The following is a 9,254-nucleotide window of genomic DNA, read 5'->3' as shown; positions in this document are numbered from 1 at the left end:
GCCTGAGTCTTGTGTGGGCTCAGACCAGGTGGCAGGTTTCCTTCCCTGAAGGACATTAACAAACTAGTTCACTTTTCACAAAAGATTCAACAGTTTTCGTGGTCACTTTTTCCCAGTGTCGGCCCCACAAGTTACCAGATTCATTCAGCTCAGCTTCACAAGCTGCCTTTGTGTTTCTGTAGGATCTCTCTCAGTATCCTTTTTTCTGTTTTAAATCAATTTCAGAGTTAGAAGGGGAGGATTTGCAGTCAGGAAACTCAGATCAAACATCACATCAGGATCAGAATTGATCGGAACCTGAATATTGGTGAATTTTGACCATGGAAGGAAAAAGCTCCGTACACAGTGAGGAGAAACCCTGGGAATGTGAGGAGGGATTCAGATCCACATTTCAACTGGAAATTCATCATCCCAGATACACTGAGGAGAGTCATTCACTTGCTCTGATTGTTGGAATAGATTCTCTCGATCACCCAGCCTGCTGCAACACCAGCGAGTGCACATCGGGGAGAAACCATTCAACTGCTCCGTGTGTGGGAAGGGATTCGCTCAGTCATCCAAACTGCTGAGACACCAGCGGGTTTACACTGGGAAGAGACCATTCACCTGCTCAGAGTGTGGGAAAGGCTTCGCTCGGTCATCCGACTTGAAGACGCACCAGCAAGTTCACATGGACGAGAGACCTTTTAAATGTCCAGACTGTGGGAAGTGCTTTAAATGTTCCCGGACCCTGATACTCCATCAATGTGCTCACACCAATGAGCGACCGTTCAGGTGCTCTCACTGTGGGACTAGGTTCAAGCAGTCATCTCAACTCAGTGAACACCAGTGCACTCACACTAGGGAGAGGCCGTTCACCTGCTCCGTGTCTGGCAGTGGGTTCAGTAGGACAACAAACATGCGGAAACACCAACGGGTTCACACTAGGGAGAGACCTTTCACTTGCTGGGTGTGGGAAGGGATTTATTCAGTTATCCACTCTGCTGAATCACCAGAGTGTTCACAATGAGAAAAGACCATTTAAATGCCAAGACTGCAGGAAGTGCTACAAAAGTTCCCGGGAACTGCTCCACCATCAGCGTGTTCACACTGATGCGAAATCTTTTCAATGCCGAGACTGTGTGAAGTGCTTTAAAAGTTCCGGGGAACTGATGCGTCATCAACGTATTCACACTGATGAGAAAACGTTCAGGTGCTCTTACTGTGGGACTGGGTTCAAGACATCTGACCTCCATGTACACCAGCAAACTCACACTGGGGAGAGGCAGTTCACCTGCTCCCAGTGTGGGAAGACATTCACTCAGTCATCCAGCCTGCTGACACATCAGTGAGTTCACACTAAGGAGAGGCCGTTCACCTGCCCCAAGTGTGGGAAGAGATTCACTCAGTCATCCAGCCTGCTGACACGTCAGCGAGTTCACAAGTAATTACAGTGAGTGGACAATCTGATCAGCTGCCTCTGCTGCTTCCCTCCCTTCCACTAGCTCCACTGGGCCAAACTATCACTAAAAATCCCCCTCGTCTGAGTGTGAACGCGGATCTATCTCTGGTTTCTCTCCGATCTCCTGTCATGTCCTCTTTGATCTCATCTTGTTTATGAGACCTGACTTCTGCTCCCTTGACCCTATTCTCACTAAACCGCTGACCATCCAACTTCCCCACATTAACTGATATTGTTAACAGTTCTCTCTCTCTTCTGGTTTTGCCCCTCTCACTTTTAAATACACCATCCTCGCCCTTCCTGAGAAAACAACCCTTGACGCCCAACCTCCTTGCAAACAGCCACCCCATCTCCAACCTCCCTTTCCTCTTCAACATCGTGTCCTCCAAGGATCTATCCTTGGCCCCTCCTATTTCTCATCAACATGATGGCACTAGAATCCATAGAATCCCTACACTTTCCGTTGGTGAATTGGCCAACGCGCATGCGATTTGCCGGCCCGTTTGACTTGAACCGACTGAGCATGCGTGGATCTGACATGTACTCGCCATATTTAAAGGGTCACTGTCCCTTTGCTGTTGCAATTTAAAGTGTGTTGTGAGAGACCTCATTTGAACACCGATAAGGGAGAACCGGTTTTATGGCTTCAAAAATAATGTTAAGTTAGAAAACTATCCACCCCGAATTTCTGCATTTTTTTCTTTGCAGGAATACTGATATAAATTATTAAACAAGGAGTGGATTCGCAGACAGGAAGCTCTGACTCCCAGACACCACATCAATCTCACCGAGTCACTTAATTAATCAGGATTCAGTAACATTGGCCATATGGAAGGGGAGAGCAGCATTCACAGCGCAGACAGTCTGTACATGTCTTCAGCGTGTGGACCTGGATTTAACCATTCGACCAATATGGGAAGGCACAAGTGTGACCGAAAAAGGGAAGGTCTGTCTGGACAAGGTGGGGGTGTCGAGAAGGGATTCAGTTGTTATCTCTCTGATCAGGATATTTATCGATACAGTCACACCATGACAAGGCCATTCACCTGCCCACATTACGACAAGGGATTCAGTCGATTTTCAAATATGTTGCGACACCAGCAGATTCACACTGGGAAGAAACCCTTCAATGCTCCCAATGCGGAAAGCGATTCACTCAGTCATCCCACTTGCTGACACATCAACGAGTCCACACTGGAGAGAGACCATTCACCTGCTCAGTGTGTGAAAAGAGATTCACAGAGTCATCGGCCCTGCTGAGACACCAGCAAGTTCACACTGGGGAGAGGTCATTCCCCTGCTCTGTGCGTGGGAAGGAATTTGCTGAGTCATCAAGCCTGCTGAGACACCACAGGTTCACACTGGGGAGTGGTCTTCCCCTGCTCTGTGCGTGGGAAGGAATTTGCTGAGTCATCAAGCCTGCTGAGACACCAGCAGGTTCACACTGGGGAGAGGCCATTCACCTGCTCTGTGTGTGGGAAGGGGTTCATTCAATCATCCAACCTTGTGAGACACCAGCGAGTTCACAAGTAACTGCAATGTTCAATGCTACAGTTATTGCTGCTGTTAATCAGATTCAGGAGTGAAGCTTGTTCACAATGAAACAGGGGAGTGTTTATGCTGTTGCTGATAGCCACAGTAACCGGGTTGCAGTTGGAAGACTTTGCATTTATAATAATAATAATCTTTATTGTCACACGTAGGCTTACATTAACACTGCAATGAAGTGGCTATGAAAATCCCCAAGTTGCCACATTCCTGTTTGGGTACACGGAGGGAGAATTCAGAATGTCCAAATTACCTAACAGCATGGGCGCGATTCTCCACTCCCACGCCGGTTGGGAGAATCACCTGGGACGCCGAAATTTCCGGGGACGGCGGTCCGACGCCCTCCCACGATTCTCCCAAGCGGCGGGAACAGGCTGGTCGAGTTTCGCGGGCCACAGGCCGGAGAATCGCCGGAGATACCCAAAATGGCGATTCTCCGGCACCCCCGGGATTCTGAGGCCCGGATGGGCCGAGCGGCCAGGCCAAAACGGCGGGTTCCCCCCGGCGCCATCCACACCTGGTCGCTACAGTCGTGGGCGGTGCGTGAACGCTGGGGGGGGCGGCCTGTGGGGGGGCAAGGGGGATCCTGCACCGGGGGGTACCTTGAATGTGGGGTGGCCCGCGATCGGTGCCCACCGATCGTCGGGCCGTCCTCTCTGAAGGAGGACCTCCTTCCTTCCGCAGCCCCGCAAGATCCGTCCCCTATCTTCTTCCGGGACGGATTTGGACAGGACAGCAACCACGCATGCGCGGGTTGGCGCCGGCCAACCTGCGCATGCGCAGATGACATCCGTTACGCGGCGCCGGCCGCGTCATCTATTCGGCGCCGCTTTTACGCGGGCGACAAGGCCTGGCGCGGGTAGATGACGCGGCCCCGATACTGGCCCATTGTCAGGGCCTGAATCGGTCGGGACCGGGGCCATTCCGCGCCGTCGTGAACCTCGACGGCATTCACGAAGGCGCGGCCACTTCGTCGTGGTGGTGGAGAATCGCGCCCCATGTCTTTCTGGATTTGTGGGAGAAAACCGGAAATCCCAGAGGAAAACAACGCTGACGCAGAGATAACTCTGCACTGACAGTGCCCTGAGCTGGGAATCGAACCTGGGACTCTGGTGCTGTGAAGCAACAGTGCTAACCACTGTGCTACCGTGCCGCACGTGGTATTATAGTCCCTTTGTAGTATATAGTGCCTTTCACAACTTTGGATGTCTCTGTGTACAGTAAGCCTCCAAAAACAGCAATGTGACAATGACCAGAGATTTTTTAGTGAGATTGGTTCATAGAGTTTAGAGTGCAGAAGGAGGCTATTCGACCCATCGAGTCTGCACCGGCTCTTGGAAAGAGCACCCTACCAAGGTCAACACCTCCACCTTATCCCCATAACACAGTAACCCCACCCAACACTAAGGGCAATTTTGGACACTAAGGGCAATTTATCATGGCCAATCCACCTAACCTGCACATCTTTGGACTATGGGAGGAAACCGGAGCACCCGGAGGAAACCCACGTACACACGGGGAGGATGTGCAGACTCCGCACAGACAGTGACCCAAGCCGGTATCGAACCTGGGACCCTGGAGCTGTGAAGCAATTGTGCTATCCACAATGCTACCGTGCTACCCGGTTGAGAGTAAACTATTAGTCAGACAGCAGTGAGAACTCCCCTGTCCTTCTAACAGTGCTCGGAGATTTTCTTTAAGAATATTGCTACAGAATAGATAAGGGGAACCAATGGATATGGTGCATTTGGATCTTCAGAAGACTTTTGATAAACTCCCACAGTGGAGGTTAGTAAACACAAGAGTGAGGGGAGTATAATGGCACAGGCTCCAGCTATGCACAATCTATATCAATGATTTGGATGTGGGGACCAAATGCAATATTTCCATTTTTGCTGATGACTCAAAACTAGGTGAAAATGTGCGTTGTGAGGAGAGTGCAAGGAGGATTCAAGATGATTTATACAGGCTAATGAATGGGCAAGAACATGGCAAATGGGTGATAGTATAGAAAGCATTTGAAGTTATCCTCTTTGGTTGGAGGAACGGTAATGTAGAGTATTTCTTAAATGGTGAGAGATTGGGAAGTGCCGATATCCAGAGGGATCTGGTTGTCCTTGTTCATGAGTCACCAAAAGCAGGTGTAGCAAGTGATCAGGAAGGCAAATGGTATGTTGGACGTCATTGCAAGAGGATCTGAGTATGTGTTGGAATTTATTATCAGGTTAGCAAGACATTACTAAAACCAAAATGGTTCAGTACATAAAAGCCTGAGGCTTCTGACCTGGTCTAGCTTTGAGCAGAGGAACCAGCTTAGAACAATGTGCTGATTACACTCACAGGTCTTTCTAATGTGTCCTCCTTTGAGTATCCAATGACCTCATGGTCTCAGTATGCAGTGACTTATGTAATACAAAGAACAAAGAAAAGTACAGCACAGGAACAGGCCCTTTGGCGCTCCAAGCCTGCGCCGACCGTGCTGCCCTTCTAAACTAAAATCTTCTACACTTTCGGGGTCCGTATCCTTCTATTCCCATCATATTCATGTATTTGTCAAGATGCCCCTTAAACGTCACCATTGTCCCTGCTTCCACCACCTCCTCCCGCCGCGAGTTCCAGGCACCCACTACCCTCTGTGTAAAAAAAGTTGCCTTGTACATCTCCTCTAAACCTTGCCCCTCGTACCTTAAACCTATGCCCCCTAGTAATTGACCCCTCTGCCCTGGGAAAAAGTCTCTGACTATCCACTTTGTCTATGCCCCTCATAATTTTGGAGACCTCTATCAGGTCCCCCCCTCAACCTCCAACGTTCCAGTGAGAACAAAACGTTAACGAATAAACATTAAATCAACAGCCCATTGTTTCCAACTTTCTGAGCATGTTTAATGGAGTCTGGATACAGAGAATTCCTTCAAACCACAATGTTTATTGAACCTGTTAGGGGGGAAACAATCTGTTACAATTTGAAATGAAGTCCAGGATTTCGGAAAAGCAGTGGATCCATTATCAGCAAAGTTCTCACCCATGAAGCAGATAAGTTACTGAGCGAATCTCTTCCCACCCACAACCACTTCACCTAGAAGGGCAAGGGCAGCAGATACATGGGAACATCACCTCCTGGAAGTTCCCCTCCAAGCCACGCCAAGCTGACTTGGAAACATATCGCCATTCCTTCGCTGTTGCTGCATCAATATCCTTCCTAACAGCGCTGTGGCTAGACCTACACCACATGGACTGAAGAGGTTCAAGAAGGTGGCCCACCAGGAGCTTTTCACAGTAACTTCATTTGAAGCCTACTTGTGACAATAAACGATTTTCATTTCATTTTCATTTATTTCATTTCACCTCTGCCTTCTGAGTAAACTTAATGCACCTCTTCTGAAGTGGAAGTCACTTGTCAGGAACAATGCAAGTTTCCCTCTACGTTTTCTAAGGTACAGAAGAAAGTTCTCTCTAAATCATCCCATCACAAACTCATAGGACAAGTACAGCCCAGGCTAGGTACAAAGGAAAACTCCCACTACATGACACATCAAACAGTGCCAGAGAGTAGGTAATGCACAGCTTTGATAAGGGTAAAATTCCCTCTGCCCTGCCCCATCAAACACTCCCAGCACTAATAAGCTGGATTCTGTGAGGGCATTTACCAGGGAATGGAATGATGTCATAAAGCATCACCATTCAATGGAGCTGGTTCTCTCCTTGTCCTTTTAAAGGTGGAGAACTGGAACATCCCGTCTCCAAACACACCCCATCCTGTTCACACTGAGAATCCCAGGGTGGGGAACTGGGACATCCTGTCTCCAAACACATCCCACCCTGTTCACACTGAGAATCCCAGGGTGGGGAACTGGGACATCCTGTCTCCAAACACATCCCATCCTGTTCACACTGAGAATCCCAGGGTGGGGAACTGGAACATCCTGTCTCCAAACACATCCCACCCTGTTCACACTGAATCCCAGTGTAGGGAACTGGGAACATCCTTTCTCCAAACACATCCAGTCTCCAAACACATCCCGCCCTGTTCACACTGGGAACCCCGGGGTGGGGAAGTGGGACGTCCTGTCTCCAAACACATCCCACACTGAGAATCCCGGGGTGGAGAACTGGGACACCCTGTCTCCAAATACAACCCGTCCTGTTCACACTGAGAATGCCAGGATGGATAATTCTCACACGCGTCCATTCCTCTCAATCTACGTGTGTGTGACAACAGACATTAGAGGTTCACTGGTTAGTTAAACACGCAAGAGTTCCTGGTAGCAATTGATCCAATAATTCTACACATTTCACATGCCCCAGTGACATTATTAATAAAGGGCCAAGTTAAGGGAGTGTCCCTAATGTGATAGAACAGATAGATTATAGAATTATAAAGTAAAGACATAATTATTCTGCAACCTCACAATTGGCTGGGTGTTTTGCAGTATGAAAAACCCCACATGTTTGGAAGGTGGAGAGAGGCCAATGTCCAGCAGATTCCTTCCTACTGCACATCTGCACCTTACTGTCATAGACATAGAAATGATAGACACAGAATTCTTACAGTGCAAAAGGAGGCCATTCGGTCAATTCAGTCTGCACCGTCCCTCTGAAATAGCACCCTACCTTGGTCCATTCTCCCAATCTACTTTGGACACCAAGGGGCAATTTTAGGTAGGACCAATTCATCTAACTTGCACATCTTTGGACTGTTGGGGGAAACTGGAGCACCCGGAGAAAACCCACCCAGACATGGGGAGGATGTAAAAACTGCACACAGACAGTCACCAAAGCCAGAATCAAACCTGGGTTCCTGTGAGGCCGAAGTGTTAACCACTGTTCCATCATGCTGCCCGTGTCCTTCTGCTTGGAGCAATGTGGATAGAATGATTCACCATTCATATATCACAGAATGGAGGGGAAGAGCATATATCATAATCCTACAAAATAGAATAATATACCCACTCCCCAGAGGTGTTCGGAAAATGAATGCATAAATTGAAAAACAACTCTTTATTTTAAATTTAATACCTTCGTTTATGAATTGTATTGTGTTTGTTTAACTATATTTCCAAAATAACTTACACACCCTCGTATTATTTTTTCTTCTGAGACCATGAACTCTGACAATGATCGGTAAGTGGACCGGGTCCATAAGACATAGGAGCGGAAGTAAGGCCATTCGGCCCATCGAGTCCACTCCACCATTCAATCATGGCTGATTTCAACTCCATTTACCCGCTCTCTCTCCATAGCCCTTAATTCCTCGAGAAATCAAGAATTTATCAACTTCTGTCTTAAAGACACTCAACGTCCCGGCCTCCACCGCCCTCTGTGGCAATGAATTCCACAGACCCACCACTCTGGCTGAAGAAATTTCTCCTCATCTCTGTTCTAAAGTGACTCCCTTTTATTCTAAGGCTGTGCCCCCGGGTCCTAGTCTCCCCTGCTAATGGAAACAACTTCCCTATGTCCACCCTATCTAAGCCATTCATTATCTTGTAAGTTTCTATTACATCTCCCCTGAACCTCCTAAACTCCAATGAATATAATCCCAGGATCCTCAGACGTTCATCGTATGTTAGGCCTACCATTCCTGGGATCATCCGTGTGAATCTCCGCTGGTCCCGCTCCAGTGCCAGTATGTCCTTCCTGAGGTGTGAGGCCCAAAATTGCTCACAGTATTCTAAATGGGCCCTAACTAATGCTTTATAAAGCTTCAGAAGTAGATCCCTGCTTTTATATTCCAAGCCTCTTGAGATAAATGACAACATTGCATTTGCTTTCTTAATTACGGACTCAACCTGCAAGTTTACCTTTAGAGAAAATCCTTAAAGGATTCACAGAATGGAGGGGAAGGGCATATATCCCTTAAAGGGTCCTTAAAGGACATTTGTTTCCTTCTTTCCGTGTTTGTTGAAGAAACAGAGATTCATATCCTCTCGTTTTGTACCTATTGTGGACGATGTTTCACTTTACAGCTCTGGGTAAATAACGTAAAATTTTGATGCCTAATTTCGAATTCCTACACTGCAGAAGGTGTCCATTGAGTCGGCACCGGTCCTCTGAAAGAGCACCCTATCTAGGCCCACCTCCCCATCCCCGCTTAACCTGTACATCCTTGGATTGTGAGAGGAAACGAAAGCACCCAGAGGAAACCCATGCAGACCCGGGGAGAAAGTGCAAACTCCACAAGTCACCAAAGTCCTGGAATCAAACCCAGGTCGCAGGCACTGCGCGGCAGCAGTGCTACCATGCTCACCACTGTCCACCATACTAC

This window comes from Scyliorhinus torazame, chromosome 5, assembly GCF_047496885.1.
Source record: "Scyliorhinus torazame isolate Kashiwa2021f chromosome 5, sScyTor2.1, whole genome shotgun sequence".
Classification (NCBI taxonomy): Eukaryota; Metazoa; Chordata; class Chondrichthyes; order Carcharhiniformes; family Scyliorhinidae; genus Scyliorhinus; species Scyliorhinus torazame.
This window is presented reverse-complemented; position numbering follows the sequence as displayed.